The sequence below is a fragment of the Thalassophryne amazonica genome, chromosome 1 (genome assembly GCF_902500255.1).
Source record: "Thalassophryne amazonica chromosome 1, fThaAma1.1, whole genome shotgun sequence".
Classification (NCBI taxonomy): Eukaryota; Metazoa; Chordata; class Actinopteri; order Batrachoidiformes; family Batrachoididae; genus Thalassophryne; species Thalassophryne amazonica.
Genome location: NC_047103.1, coordinates 145000360 through 145016764, shown reverse-complemented (window position 1 = coordinate 145016764; position 16405 = coordinate 145000360).

Here is a 16405-nt window from a genome sequence, read left to right as displayed (position 1 = left end):
GCAGTACTTTCCTTTGGTGGTTTAGAACTTAGAAAGATGCAGTGCTTCCAGATAGCATTCACAGGACTTCACTTTCTTCACATTTGCCTTACTTCAAAATGGAGTATAGCACCCTTACCGCCACTCTATAATACTCATACTTGAGAATGGGAGGGTGCTTTGGGTCCAGTCTCCTATTACGGGTATTAGGCCCTTCCTAACATGCGGTATGGAATGCTGTCCTGCTAAGTGAATTTTGATTCAGAGATGAAACATTTGTTGCCAACATATAACATCCTTTATTTATTTATCAAGGAAAAAAATCACCAGAGAATACAATATTAACAAAGCCCCACAAACAATTTCCACATTTGCTATAATGCAAACTAATGACAACAATAAAAACAAACCTACATTCAATGATTCCCAACTCTTAAAATCTCAGCACCCGTTTTCCTTACTCCCCATGAACGCACCACAACCGGGCCCATGCACACACACATTCACACAGTTCAGTCTTGTACTCACGCCTCTAGGCGAGAGAACCATATGAAGCCAAAAATAACTTTCCACAGAGGCCAGTTCCCAGCCTGTTGTCGAGAATCCAATTGTCTGCTTTGAGTGCATTGAAACGTCTCTGGCCACCATGCAATAACGTGAACATGTCACGACGAACCTCGGTGCTGCAGCGGACCTCAGCACAAAAACACACAAACAATGTGTAGCTTTTAAAACACAACCCCCGACCTGCGCGTGAAAACAGGCTATCTGATTGATGTCTTGGAATCAGGCGTATCTCTCAACATGTCATGTCTCCTGCGCCCAGCCACTGCGGATGAGTCTGCCTCCAGGCTCTCCTGTCTCGCCGTCCAGCTATGGTGACATCAGCATCTCCTCTGTCGGTTGGCCCACCAACAGTTTGGTGTGTCCGGGGTAAACGTTCTCTGTATAGAGTCAAACCTTCCTCTCATTTAGCTCACTCTGAGAGAGTAAAGGCATTCTCCCATCGATGGAGCTCTTCCGCTCCTGTTGAAGTGGATTCTCGAAGTCCGCGTCCTCTCCTTCCATTCCTCACTAATGGGAGAATCCTCAAAATCCAATGAGTCCCAAACGGGAACAGTGCCTCCCCTCAGACCTGAGGCATCCATCACCATGTCTGCTACATGCAGATGAGCAATCAACGTCCCCATTGGAATAGCAACCTGCTTTAAGGACCCATTACGCAAAAGCACCAAAAATCAATTCTTATCAAGCAACTTTGAAAACAACACACTGGGATGGACCAAAACACTATCAGGAAGGGAAACTGATATGGCACACTCCATTATCAATATACTATCTCCAACCTGCAAGTTCTCTTTAACCTTGCATATTGCCACCTGCTCTGCTCCAGCAAGAATCACCAGGGGACCAGGCCCCATCCATTTGACTTCCCACACTGGCAACTTACGTCCATGATCTGGTGACTACAATAGGTCACGATCTGCCACACTCTCTTGATCCTGCACCGGCAGTCCAGCAGCCTGACAATACTCCACCCCTTGAGACGAAGGACATGACTGAATGGATTGCATCCCTTTGACATTAGTACCCAGCAAAACTGGTACCGAATTGGAACCACCAGGACCTGGACATACCAATGACAAAATGAATACAGACTTTATTTTCCTAGCCCTTGCATGTCTATGGAACTCAAGAGCCACATGAACATAACCTTTGTATGGGTAACTACTCTCCGATTCACTAAGTCCCCATATCGCTAGTCCAGTCAAAGGATGCAGCGGAATATGAGGCAAGTGTTCAGCGTGCCAACTGTCAAAGATGATCGTAACCTGAGAACCACTGTCCACAAAGGCAGTACAGGGGTTTCCATTGATTTTAGATGGGGGTCCAACAAGTCCCTTAGGTAAACTACTCACAGGCATCTGCACAATGCTCCTCTTAACACTAGGTTGAATGGTCTTAGCTCGAGGCTTACTGGCATATGTCAAGTTGACTTTTTGTTTCTTTCGCTCTTGTAACAACTTTTGTACCACCTGAGCATAATTCTCTGGGGCAACACACTTAAAGGCCATATGCCCATCCTCACCACACCAGTAACAAAAACAATCTCTAGACTCTCTTTGGACAAACCTCTAGGTTAATCCTGATGAACACATCACCTCCCTCAAGCAGGACACCTCAACAGGCCTATCCTGGGGATAATTCCCATGACAAAATCTCACTTTCGAAGCTTAGTCACTTTTTTCTTTAATACTTTTACACTTGAGGGGTCAGAACTCTCCACTGGCATAGACACTGGGACTGGAACACTAGCGACAATGGACCTAGGTGGGGTGGCAGCTACCATGAGCTCCTTCACTCTGCTCTTAAGATCCTGTATCTTGACCTGCAAGTCTTGCACCTCTTGGTCTGCTGTAACCATAGCAATCCCAGCATACACCCCACTCCCAGGTTGCAGTTGATGACGAACCACCTCGTGCTCCTCTTCACCCCGAATTTCATTCAAAGGCCGCAAAAACGTAGGAGGATTATCTCTACGCTCTCACAGCCTGAGATTAAAAAGCATCATATCAGCTCATGTGGCACACTTCATAAGATTATAAAGACACGCATTGTCCACTGCTGTTACCTACAACCCACCTTTCTGCACCAACCTATTAAGGTTGGTGCACACTATAGACGCCTCAAAAATTCAGAGAGTTTCTCACTCAGATGTTGACACAATGATCTAAATGCAAAATAAAGTTTGTCTCCCGTTTAGTGAGTACCAAATGTATTCTCAAGTATATTGAAATACTCCAGAACGGTAGTATCGAGACTATTAAACCAAACAGCATGCGACATCTCCAACGCGGGACCCTTCACATTTTCCATTATCCTCATTCTCTTCTCCCTTTCCGGATGATCACATTCCTCAATGATTAGTCTTGCTTGTTCAGTCCAGTCTCCAACTGCTCCTCCCCAGCTGGGATAGGTAAAATTCAGAGAATGTTAGCAATCGCTGACTGACATACTGCTGAAATAACACAGATTTTGAGCTTTCATCTAACACCCCAAAACAGATGTTAATAGGCAAATGGGATTCCCTACCAGACATCAACAAGTATGGTGAGTAACCAGTTGCTTTGTTTTGGATGCAGTTGTAAGCATGCACTAACTGATTGATCTTTTGACTCCATTTCCTCTGATACCTAGACTCCAAGGTCCCCAACATCAATAACAATGTACAATTGAATCTCTCAGGCTGTGGATCTCCCTGCGGATTGTACGGACTGGTTTGAGACTTATGCATCTCAAGCATTCTCAGCAGGTCCTTGAACAACTTACATTCAAAATCCCTCCTTTGATCTGAATGAATGCGCACAGGGAGGCCATAATGCATGAAATATCTCTCACACAGAGTTTTGCCTTGGTAGCTGCCATCTGATCCTTTACAGGAAAAGATTACGCATACCGAGTAAAAATCAATCAATCAATCAATATTTATTTATAGAGCACTTTACAGTACCAGATGGTGTCCAAAGTGCCTAACAATAAAAACAGATTCACAAAAATAAAACATGTAGATGACAGGCATGTTTGGTTGGAGACAAATGCAAGGCTCACTGCCACAGCTCTGTTTGCAAAAAGATTTTAATGAGAAGGCAAGCAATGGTCAGTACACAGGGAGGCAGTCCAAAAGGCACAGCAGCAGTACAAAGATCATCAGGCTAGACGTGGTCAGAAGAGATGGGTAGGAGGTTGAGAACACACTGAAGCAGGCAGATCTAGATGTACAGTCACAATGTACTAGACCGGACAGGCTTGACCTGACTAACGTGAAAAGTGGGGTGGACGTGCATGGACCGGGGAAGGCAGAGACAGATGGTAACTGGGTTAATGATCTTGGATACCAGAAAGGGACCAGTGAACCGGGGAGTCAGTTTCCTAGGAGCTCCCCGAAGGGTCAAGTGACAGGTGGACGGCAAGACCATCTGCCCGAGGGCGTACGGCGGCGTGGCCAACCTCCTATGATCCGCGGCGGTCTTATAAACTGAGGATGAACGTAACAGTGTGCGCCTAGCCCGCTCCCAAGTTCGTTGGCAATGTAGGATGAGACTGAGGGCCGAGGGAACAGACGAGTTATTGTTAACCGCGGGAAAAATTGAAGCCTGGTTACCAAAAACAACATGGAAAGGGGAGTAGCCGGAGGATGCCGAAGGCAAATTATTGTGAGCGAATTCTATCCAGGGGAGTTGCAAAGACCATGATGCCAGATGCTGGGACGCGAGGATATGGAGACCTTTTTCTAATTTCTGGTTAAAACGTTCTGTCTGCCCAATGGCCTGTGGATGGTAGCCCGAGGTTAGACTCGACATGACCCCGAGGAGATGGCAGAACTCCTTCCAAAAACTGGACACAAACTGTGAACTATGGTCAGACACAACATCCTGTGTTAACCCATGTAACTTGAAAATATGAGACAGCATGACCTCCGCCATCTCTTTAGCAGACGGGAGGCGTGGCAAAGGGATAAAATGTACCATCTTAGACAAGTGATCGACAGCAGTTAAAATCACAGTGTGACCCTTAGAAGATGGAAGACCAGTAACAAAATCTATGGTAACGTGCGACCATGGACAATTAGGAACCAGAAGCGGTAACAAGTCACCCGCAGGTGGGTGGTTGGTTGACTTCTGTGTAGCGCATACTTGACATATTCCTCCACATCCGTAGTAAGCCCCGGCCACCAAAATCACTTTTGTATCACTGATATGGTCTTTTTGATTCCCGGATGGCAGAATAGATGGCTGTCATGGCACCATTGTATTACATCCCCCCTGAACATTCTATGGATGTAAAGGCAGTCTGGCGGACAACCAGCGGGAACTGGTTCTGTGCCTAAGGCTGATTTGACCTTCGACTAAATGTCCCAAGTAAGTGCGGACACAAAGCAGGACGCAGGTAGAATGGTGCATGCATCGGTGGACGTGTCACCTGGGTTCCCCCTGCTGGGATAAGGCATCAGGTTTTCCATTTTTTTGAGCCTGGTCGATAGGACAACAAAAAATTGAAATGACTGAAGAATATTGCCCACCTAGCCTGGCGGGAATTAAGCTGTTTGGCCAAACGTAAGTACTCACGATTTTTGTGGTCGGTATAGACTAAGAATGGTATCTGTGCCAACCAGTGGTGGCCAACCAGTGCCGCCACTCTTCTAAGGCCATATTTACTGCCAACAGTTCAGAATCACTGATGCCATAATTCCGTTCTGCAGGAGACAGTTTTTTGGACAAGAAGGTGCATGGGTGCAGCCTGCCTTCGGAAAGATTTCTCTGAGAGAGAATTCCTCCAACCCAAACATTGGAGGCATCGACTTCCACCATGAACTGCCGAGCTGGGTCAGGGAGGAGTAGCACAGAGGGCGTGGTAAAGCAATGTTTTAAGGCTCTGAATGCCTACTCACATTCCAGGGTCCAGACAAACCGGCGGAGGGATGAGGTGACTGCATGCAGTGGTGCCGCAACAGTACTGAAATTTCAGATGAATTTATGGTAAAAGTTAGCAAACCCTAAGAACCGTTGGCCTTCTTTACGTGATACGGGTGCGGGCCAATCCCGCACTGCCACCACTTTCTCAGGATCCATCCATACTTCCCCCTTAGATATAACAAAGCCCAAAAAGGAAACCGTGGATTGTGAAATTCACACTTCTCTGTTTTCAGAAACAGCTCATTTTGCAGGAGTGTTTGTAAAACTGTACGTACGTTGCACTTGTGTGTAGCTAAATCCAGGGAAAAAATGAGGATGTCATCCAGATATACAAAGACAAATTTATTTAGCTATTCACGTAACACATTGTTCACTAAATTTTGGAAAGTGGCTGGTGCGTTTGTGAGACCAAAAGGCATGACCAAGTATTCATAATGGCTGGATGGGGTACTAAAGGCTGTTTTCCACTCATCTACCTGTCTGATCTTGACCAAATGATATGCATTATGTAAGTCAAGCTTCAAAAAAACCGTGGCTCCCTCCAACAACTCAAATGCAGAGGAAATGAGCGGCAGCAGATAACGGTTCTTTATGGTGACGTCATTTAGACCATGGTAATAAATACAGGGACGGATCGTCTTATCTTTATTTTCAACAAAGAAGAACCCCGCCCCTGCAGGTGAGGATGCAGGACGAATTAACCCTACTGCCATGGACTCCCAAATGTATTCATTCATCGCGTGACATTCAGGTGCCAATAGAGAAAAGAGTTTCCCTCAGGGCGGGCTCGCCCCAGGGAGAAGCTCAATGGCATAGTCATATTCACGATGAGGAGGTAATGATTTGGCTCTTGCTTTACTAAATACAGCAGCTAGGTCGTGGTAATGATCAGGTACCCCAGCGAGATCCGGATTCGAACCCTGCGGCGTTTGTTTGGGTCTTGATAGACATGAATAATTACAGGCTGGGCTCCAGGATGTGATTTCACCCTTAACCCAATCAAAATTCGGACCATGTCGTTGTATCCAGGTGTGCCCCAAGATTAGCAACTGAGTTATATTGTCCAAAACATGGAAACTGCTTGATTAAGAATGTGTATGAGAAATCAGTAATTTGACAGACTGTGTATTGACTGTGTGTGGCCCAGGACATGGCCATCCACAGCACATACCACCAGAGGGCGCAAAATCTTATACAATTTCACGTGGAAGGACTTGGCGAGAGAAGACAGAATCAGGTTGGCATCAGACCACAATCAATAAAAGCCAAAACAGTAATGGTAGTGTGGTCAGACATTAATTTGCCTGGGATTATATTTTGTGTTGAAACTGGGGAGATAGAATTAAGACTCACCCGCAATTCTGCCCTTGACCGCGTGGTGGCACCTCTGGCCTGACAATCGGCTATCATGTGTCCAGCTTGTCCACAATAGAAACAGAGGCCGTCCACTCGGCGGCGCTGTCGCTCAGCTGGAGTCAGGCGCATGCGCCCGAGCTGCATCGATTCCTCTGTGCTGTGCTGAGATGGCTCTGGCCGGACATGAGTGGAGGAGGCGGAGCAGCCAGGAGATGTGTGGGATTGGTAGTCTGGATGTTGGCTTTCACGGCGAGGACGGTTTTGTAGGCGCCGGTCCATGAGGATGGTAGCGCGATAAGATCGTCCAATTCTTCTGACAGGTCTATGGCCATGAGCTGATTATGTATCTCTGCTGACAGTCCCTGGAAAAACACGTCGAGGAGTGCAGCCGTGTTCCATTCACTCTTTGCTGCCAGGATGCGGAAATCGACTGTGTAATCTGCTACCCGGCGGCTGCCCTGCTTCAGCTTCATAACGGATCACGCTGCTTCATGTCATGGGGCGGTGTGCTGGAATACTTGTTCGAGAGCTCTTGTGAATGCCGGGAGTGAAGCACAGGTGGGTGATTGTCATCCCCACTCGGCCATGGCCCAGGCTGATGCTTGACCGGACAGGTGAGTGATGATGTATGCTATTTTTGATCTGTCAGACGGGAACATGGATGCCATAAGTTCAAAGTGTAATTCGCACTGTGTGATGAAGGGTCTGACATCTCCGGAATCGCCTGAAAAGTGTTCAGGATGTGACAACTGGTTGCATATTACAGGCGCTCATGCAGAAGCTGGTGAGACAGCTGGGAGCCCCAGTGGTATGCTTGGGTTGCCGGTGGCTGCATCTGACATAGCCTGAAGATCAAGCCTGGACAGCAGTTGACTCATCTGATCACTGACTGATGCCATAAAAGTCTCTTGGCGGGTGATGAGTTCACTAAAACCAGAGCTTAGGGTATCAAGCTTTTCTTCTTGCTGTGCGAGCTGCTGGCTGTGGTGACATACCGCCAGATGAAACGGGTCTGAGCCTGCTGTCTCCATTGGTGGCCAGTTTGTTCTGACAGGCGGGTTTGGTTGGAGACAAATGCAAGGCTCACTGTCACAGCTCTGTTTGCAAAAAGACTTTAATGAGAAGGCAAGCAATGGTCAGTACACAGGGAGGCAGTCCAAAAGGCACAGCAGCAGTACAAAGATCATCAGGCTATACGTGGTCAGAAGAGAGTAGGTTGAGAAGACACTGAAGCAGGCAGATCTAGAAAACACGAGAATGAGAGCTGGAATGATGGCACAAGGTGCAACAAACTGGCAAACAACCAACACAACCTGTGAGCTAATAAAGCCCCAGGTGGCAATCAGCAGATTACAGACAGGTGTGCATAGTAGGACCCAGAAGCGGGGTGTGGCCAGAGAGAGAACCACAGACAGACTCCAGCAACAAAATCCCACAAGCACAGAAACATAATACAAAAGCAAGATGACAACAAAAACAAACCAAAACCCCCGCAAATGACCAGACAAACAGTCAGGCCCTGGCAGTATACAGTAACATTTAAAACAGCACATGAAAATAGAACATGTCACCTCCCCACTACGTGTTAAAAGCCATCTTAAATAAATAAGTCTAGATTTAAAATGTGCTAGGTTAGGAATAGTGTGTAAGTCGAGAGGTAGCTTGTTCCACAGTCTGGGGCCAGCTACTGCAAAAGCACAATCACCCCAGAATTTATATTTTGACCTCGGACCATTTAAGTAAAGATGCCCATAATATCCTATTGTAAGTGTGCAAATTTAAAATTTCAGACAGGTAAGGAGGTGCAAGGCCATAAATAGCTTTAAAAACAAACATTAAAATCTTAAAATCAATTCTAAAATGATCTGGAAGCCAGTGGAGTGAGTACAGGACAGGTGTAATATGCTCACATCTAAAAATGTGTGTTAAAAGACGAGCAGCTGCATTCTGTACCAATTGTAGATGAGCAAGAGAAGACTGATTGCCAGAATAAAGTGTGTTACAATAATCAAGTCTAGAGCTAATGAAAGCATGAATGGCCATCTCAAGATCACTGAGATGGCCATTGAGGCTACTGAGGAAGTGCTTTACTTTAGCCAGAAGATGAAGCTGGAAAATCATTGCTTTGACGACAGAGTTTATCTGTTGATCAAACCTGAAACAGCTGTCAAATATCACTCCCAAATTCTTGACAGCTGGTTTTACATAATTAGCCAGATCACCAAAGTTTGGTGTTACCGCATTCGGTATGCCAGAACGCTCAAACACAATGGTCTTTTAACATTTTACCATTTAGCGTTGAAAACGGAGGAAGCAATGGAATCTCTAAACAAAGATTTAATTGCACAGAACTGGAAGATGGTACATGAGGCAAAAGATATCAGTATAACCTATGATGAATTTCTCAATGTATTTAATCTTTTATATGATAAAAAACTGCCCTGTAAAACAATACAATAATGACCATAAATACAAGAACAGTCCGTACGTCGCTAAAGGGTTACAAAAGGCCTGCAAAAAGAAAAATATGTTCTATAGGAAGTTCATAAAGCTCCAAAAGGCAAAAGCAGAGGTAAAGTATAAATATATATATATATATATATATATATATATATATATATATATATATATATATATATATATATATATATATATATATATATATATATATATATATATATATATATACAAATAAGGTAACTAAATTATGTGGATATGTAAAAAGGAATATTATAATAAAATGTTGGATAAAAATTCAAATAATATGAAAGGTATATGGGGTATATTAAATGGTATCATAAGAAATGGACATAAAAATGAAATTTACCTGGAATACTTCATTGAGAATGACAAGACCATAGACAACATGGAGAATGTGGTTGATGGTTTTAACAAATTATTTGTAATTGTAGGTCCAGAAAAAAATCAAGGAGCCAGAGATAGCAGAGGGTGGGGCTAATAGTAGTATGGGGAATAGAAATCCAAGCACAAGCTTCCTAAAAGCAGCTGATGAAAAAGAAATCATAGACATACTAAGAAATTTTAAAAATAAAACATCCACTGATTGGAATGGCATAGATATGAATACAGTAAAAAACAGTTACTGAAGGAATTGTAAAGCCGCTAACCCATATTTGCAACCTGTATTTTCAATATGGTGAATTCCCCAACAAAATGAAAGTAGCAAAAGTAATACCATTGTTTAAATCTGGAAATAGACACCATTTCACAAACTATAGGCCTCTTTCTTTGCTCTCCCAATTCTCCAAGATATTCGAAAAAAAATTTTTAATGACAGACTGGATACATTTATTGAAAAACATCATTTGCTGACTGAGAATCAATGTGGTTTCCGAGCAGGCAGACCAACAGCATTGGCAGTCATACAACTAATAGAGGAAATCACACTATTGATCATAAAATATTATTAGACAAAATGGAAAGATATGGTATTAGAGGGATTGGGTTTAGCTGGCTGAAGAGCTATCTAGGAAACAGGAAACAATATGTACAAATAAATGGGTGAGCACAAATCACACTACATGGATATCACTTCTGGGGTACCACAAGGGTCAATATTAGGACCTAAGCTGTTTATTTTATACATCAATGATATTTTTAATGTTTCAAAGTTATTGAGATTTGTATTGTTTGCATTTGATACAATTTTGTTGTTGTTGTTGTTGTTCTGGTGACAGCTTGCAGCAGATTTTGGAGCTGATCACAACAGAAATGAACAAAGTAAAATTATGATTCGACAAAAACAAATTATCATTTAATTTAGAGAAAACAAAGATGACGTTGTAGACCTGATTATAAACAATACACACATAGAAAAAGTATGCCAAAATAAATTTCTTGGAGTGATCACAGTCAGCAAAATCAGCTGGAAACCTCATGTAAGCCATGTTAGGTCAAAACTGGCAAAATGCACTGCAATTCTGGACAGGACAAAATACATACTGGACTATAAAGCCTTACACATAAGTGGGATACAGATAACATATCAAACCACCATTTGTAAAATCAAACATCTTGAAGTTTATGGATTTGGTCAAATTTAAAAGATCACAAATCATGTACAAAGCCAGAAACAATTTACTGCTGAAAAAAATACAAAATCTATTCATGGAAAGAGAAGGTGGCTATACTTTGAAAGGAGAACCAAACTTCAAAAAGAATAGAAGTAGAAGAATAGAATAGAAGGGCTGAGTTGGAGCAAACAACCTGAATCAAGGCAGACTGGGTAGCAAAACACTCTGGGACCACCTCGGGTGAAAACCCCAAGCATTCCGCCAGACGAATAGTATCTTGGGCTCCCCCCATCAGATGATTCTGCTTGCATAATGCTTCAACACTTTCCAGTGGCACACTCTGCTATTCCCCCTCATCACAACTAAGAGGATTCCGAGATAATCCATCACCATCCGAATTATTAGACCCAGGTCTATATTGCAAAGTGCAGTTATAGGTGGCAAGAGCTGAAAGCCAACTATGCCCAGTTGCATTCAGCTTAGCAGTAGTCAGGACATGTCAGGGGGTTGTGTTTTACAAGCTACACATTGTTTGTGTATTTCTGTGCCGAGGTCCGCTGCAACAGCGAGGTTCGCCGTGACATGTTCATGTATCGCATGGTGGCCGGAAATGTTTCAACGCACTCAAAATGGACAATTGGATTCTGGACAGCAGGACAGGGACTGGCCTGCTTGGCAAGTTATTTTTGGCTTTATATGGTTCTCTCGCCTGGAGGCATGAGTACAAGACTGAACTGCGTGAATGTGTCTGTGCATGGGCCTGGTTGTGGTGCGTTCATGGCGAGTTGGAAAAAAGGGGGTTGAGATGTTAAGATTTTAAATTCATTTTTTCCCCTCAAAATTCTACTCACTACATCCCATAATGACATCATGAAAAAAGTTCTATTTTTTTAATTTATTAAAAAAAAAAGCAAAGAAATTACAGGTACATAAGTATTCACACCCTTTACTTACTTTGCTGATGCACCTTTGGCAGCAATTACAGCCTCAAGTCTTCTTGAATATGATGTCAATGCTTGGCACACAAGCTCTATCAGGTTGGAAAAAAATATTTTTTACAGATAGGGTTTTCTGATTTCCTGAAGTAATTGATCCCTAAACTGAAATCCATAAACTCCTTAAAGTGAAAGAAAATATATATCATGAATGACATTCATGATTTTTGACTTACATTTTGTTTGCAGATATTCACGGTTTGTGTAAATTTTCATTAATTGTTTGTGGAGAATTCACAATTTGCACCTGATTCACATTTTGGGGGTCAACATGCTGTCTTCCACATCAACCACTTTCAGACCCCAACAGTTTCCTGTGTGGAGTTTTACACATTCTTTGTGTTCTGTTTTGTGATCAAAAATTTAATGTGTTGTACAATACAGAAGCAACAGAGCTCAAAAAGTGAGCTTTTTGTGACACTGTGTACTGAGCTAAAAGAGAAATATACGAGGTCTATTAGAAAAGTATCCAACCTTATTATTTTTTTCAAAAACCATATGGATTTGAATCACGTGTGATTACATCAGACATGCTTGAACCCTCGTGGGCATGCGAGAGTTTTTTCACGCCTGTCGGTTACGTCATTCGCCTGTGGGCAGTCTTTGAGTGAGGAGTCGTCCACCCGCTCGTCGATTTTTTTCATTGTTTAGGAATGGCTCAGAGACTGTTGCTTTGTTTGATAAAAATTTTTTCAAAACTGTAAGGCACAACTGAGTGGACACCATTCAATAAATTCAGCTGGTTTTCGGTAAAAATTTTAACGGCTGATGAGAGATTTTGGTCTGGTAGTGTCGCTTTAAGGACGGTCCACGGCGCCTGACGGCGATCTGCGCTTTGAGGCGGCAGCGTCTCGCCGTTTCAAGTTGAAAACTTCCACATTTCAGGCTCTGTTGACGCAGTAAGTCGTCAGAGAACAGAGAACTTTCAGAAGAAGTCGGCATGAGGAGTTTATTCGGACATTCCATTGTTAACGGTCATTTTGTAATGAAAGAACGTGCGGGCAGAGTCGCATGTCGGGCTGGACCCGACCGCGGGGGGTCGCGGCAGGAAAAACACCTCCGTTGGAAATCTTAACGGGCAAGTTGGAACATGCCCAAGCTGTTAAACAATGTCTCAGTTACTCACTTGTTGAAAGCCATTAAACGCCGCCTGAATTCTACAAATGGTTTTCAACACGGAGGTGTTTTTCCTGTCGCGGCGCACACAGATTTGCCGAGTCGTCACGGAAACGACTCGGCGAATTTGCGCGTACGTCTTTCATTAAAAAAATGTCCTTAAACAGTGGAATGTCCGCATAAATTCCTCATGCCGGCCTCTTCTGAATCTTCTCTGTTCTCTCACGATGTCCTGGGTGAATTAAGCCTTAAATTAGGATGTTTTCAGCTCGAAACAGGCCGACGACAGCGCCTGGAAGCGCTGCAGGACGTCCCGCTCAGTGGGAAGTCCTTACACCGACAGAAACACCCCATAATCTCTCATCAGCCGTTAAACTTTTCACAGAAAACCAGCTTAATTTCTCGAATAGTGTCCACTCGGATATTCCTCACAGGTCCAGAAAAAAATTTGATAAAGCAACGCGCGCCGTCTCGAGCAGCGTGTGAAACAAAGGAATTCAGCCGAGAGGGCGGGACCACATCTCACTCAAGGCCTGCCCACAGGGAAATGACGTCACCGACACGCGTGAAAAAACTCACGCATGCGCACGAGGGTTCAAGCATGATTGGTGTAATCGCATGTCATTCAAATCCATATAGTTAAAAAAAAAATAAAAGGGTCGGTTTATTATCTAAGAGACCTCGTATTTATCTATCTATTATACCTCAGTAGATCCTTGTCAATTGATTGGTAGATTGCATGTCATGTGACATCCATTATTTGTCCCATTATGTGAGTGATGTCACTCTGCCTTTTTGTACTCTTTCCTGTGCATTTAATCTCACATAAATTCCATTCTATTACATGCCACCGTGAGCTTTTTGAAAAATGCTGCCATGAAGCTAAATCCAGCAGCTGCACAGTTTGAAGGGACATCTTTAGCAACTGCTGTAGCACTGACAGATGAAAAATTGGACTTCTGGAGTTCTTGTCATGATTTATCATTGGATTTAAGAAGCTGATTTATGAGTTCAGCCAGCTGAGTTAGCTGGCTGAACTCAGCAGTGTGTCGTTTGGTCACCTGGACAGCTTGAACTGCTGGGTCCTATTGGCTTCAGTTTCCAGATCAGAGAACAAACATCTTGATAATTTTAACAAATATATCAAATATATAATGTGATGCAACTCTATTTTGGTATCATATAAAATAAATAATGAATGTATTCCATTTGCGCAATGATAACAATGTTTTCATTCTTCTGCTATGACTATATAGAACAGGGAAGTTACAAACCTTTATCAGCAGTTATTCAACACATAACTGACAATGTAGTCAATAACTATTTATTATGCAGATCTGGTAAATGAAAAACAAAAAAACACAAAAAAGAACCACTCCAGTTAACTGCTGTGGTTAATTATTGATCTGGCTGTGCAGAAAGTGTTTTAAATGTCTTTTTTTGTCTTTTCTGCATTCCCTCACAAGCAGGTGCTTTTAATTTTACACACCCACAAACAAAGGTGTTGGCAGAAGACAGTTTTCAAACATAGTACCGGTGTCACAGACTGAACGGTCCCCCCTAAAAATCGGTCCAACCTGCCTTCACTGTGCATGTCATTAGCTGTGGTTCACTGATTATCACCTCGTTTCTGCTTAAAACTGCACTCCAGTCATTATATATCTCAGTGACAGATATCTGAAGCTTTTGTACAACAATCATTTCCACATAAAGTCAGCATTTTTTCATCATAAAAGATGGAGGAAACGATCAGAGCGCCGCAGCTACACGAGCTGCTAGCTGATGCGTTCACTGCACGTCGGTCCTTTCATAGCATCACTAAGTATTGCCTCGTTTCTGCTTATAACAGCCTTGTTTTTTTCTTAAAACTGACTTTAGAATTATTTAAGAGGTTTTCCTTTGTCATCTGATGGTTAATAATTCCATTAAACCATTTGATTATTTGGGTGAAGAGACTGTCTCAGAGCGCCGAAGTGACGCATGCACAGTGGCGGCAGGGCGGACCAATTTTTAGGGGCAAACTTTGTTAAAAAATTTAACAAAGCTGTCTAAACCAATTGAACTACAAAAACACAATAAATCAATAACACTACCGGCACTGTTAAAATAACATGTACAACATTTATGTACAACAATCACAAAACAACATTTACAGTAAACCCTGAAATCCCATTGTGCATTTCAGCACAATGTCCATTCTTCACTTCTGTTAGCTAATCACATTAAATTCTCTAAAAATGTTAGTCCTATAAACTTTCCATTTTAGCAGCAGTCATCTTTGACCCACAATACATAAGCATACCGAACAGCAAATGGCAGTTCTTCCCAGTTTCTCTGTAATCAAAACCATACACACACACACACACATACACACACACACGTCTGCCCTAATTTTTGCATCCAATTTTAAGATGGCATCAAATTAACTGAGCAGCCAATTCTACATTCAGGCAAAAATAATTTATTTCAAGATGTACAAACAAATAAACAAAAAGTAAATGAATTAGTAACTGTATAAAAAGCTGTTTTGAAAATGAAAGTAAAAGATGCATATTACCCTCTACCTGCACATTACATCTGTTTTTTTCACTTCTGTGGATCATGTTTAACAATGTCACAGTTATTTTGCTCATTATCAATTTTTTTTCTGATTGGTCACAACGATCAACAACACCACACAATATAATCACTTGTCACTAACACTGTCAGTGTTAGTTTTACACTGGTCATTATACTGTGCACTATTTTCTCCTAATTGGGAATGCCATTGTTTTGTTTTTGTTTTTTTTTTGCCAATAAGCAAACAACGGTGTGCCCCAAATTGGCAATGGGAGACCTGCTTTATTCTCAAGATAGGGTCCATTAGTTTTACAGTTTGCAGAAATACATTCTGTATACAACGAACTTTGTGAAAATAATAATTCTGACTACATAAATACATATTCTGTGCTCCAAAATATTTCTGACTTGTGATTTACAAACAAAAAACTCAAGCGTTATGCAATAATTTTCTCTGGAGACAATCAAAGAAACAAATCAAAGCTTGATCTCCTCAAATGAGCCTGAAGACGCAATATGGGTGTAAGTGAGGACAAATGTGGCTTTTGGACACAAATCCTTTGTGAAGAGCACCACTCAACTTTAGATCCAAGGTCGTCCCCTGATGTTCCCAATCCCTGGTTGCTCATGCCCTAAGAATATGTGTGTGCATGTGTGTGTGTGTGTGTGTGTGTGTTTGTGTGTGTGATGGGGATGATGAGTGTATGCATCTCTGTGTGTGTCACCGTGGTTACTCATGGGACTGGGGGTTCTTTGGCAAGACAGACAATGTTAACTTCAGCGGACACGCATGCACACACACAGGCTAAAGCACATATTCGTCTCTGTCAGGACTCGCAGGACTTCAGAAACACTTTGCGAGAGAAAGGACGAAAGAGGACACGTAAACAAA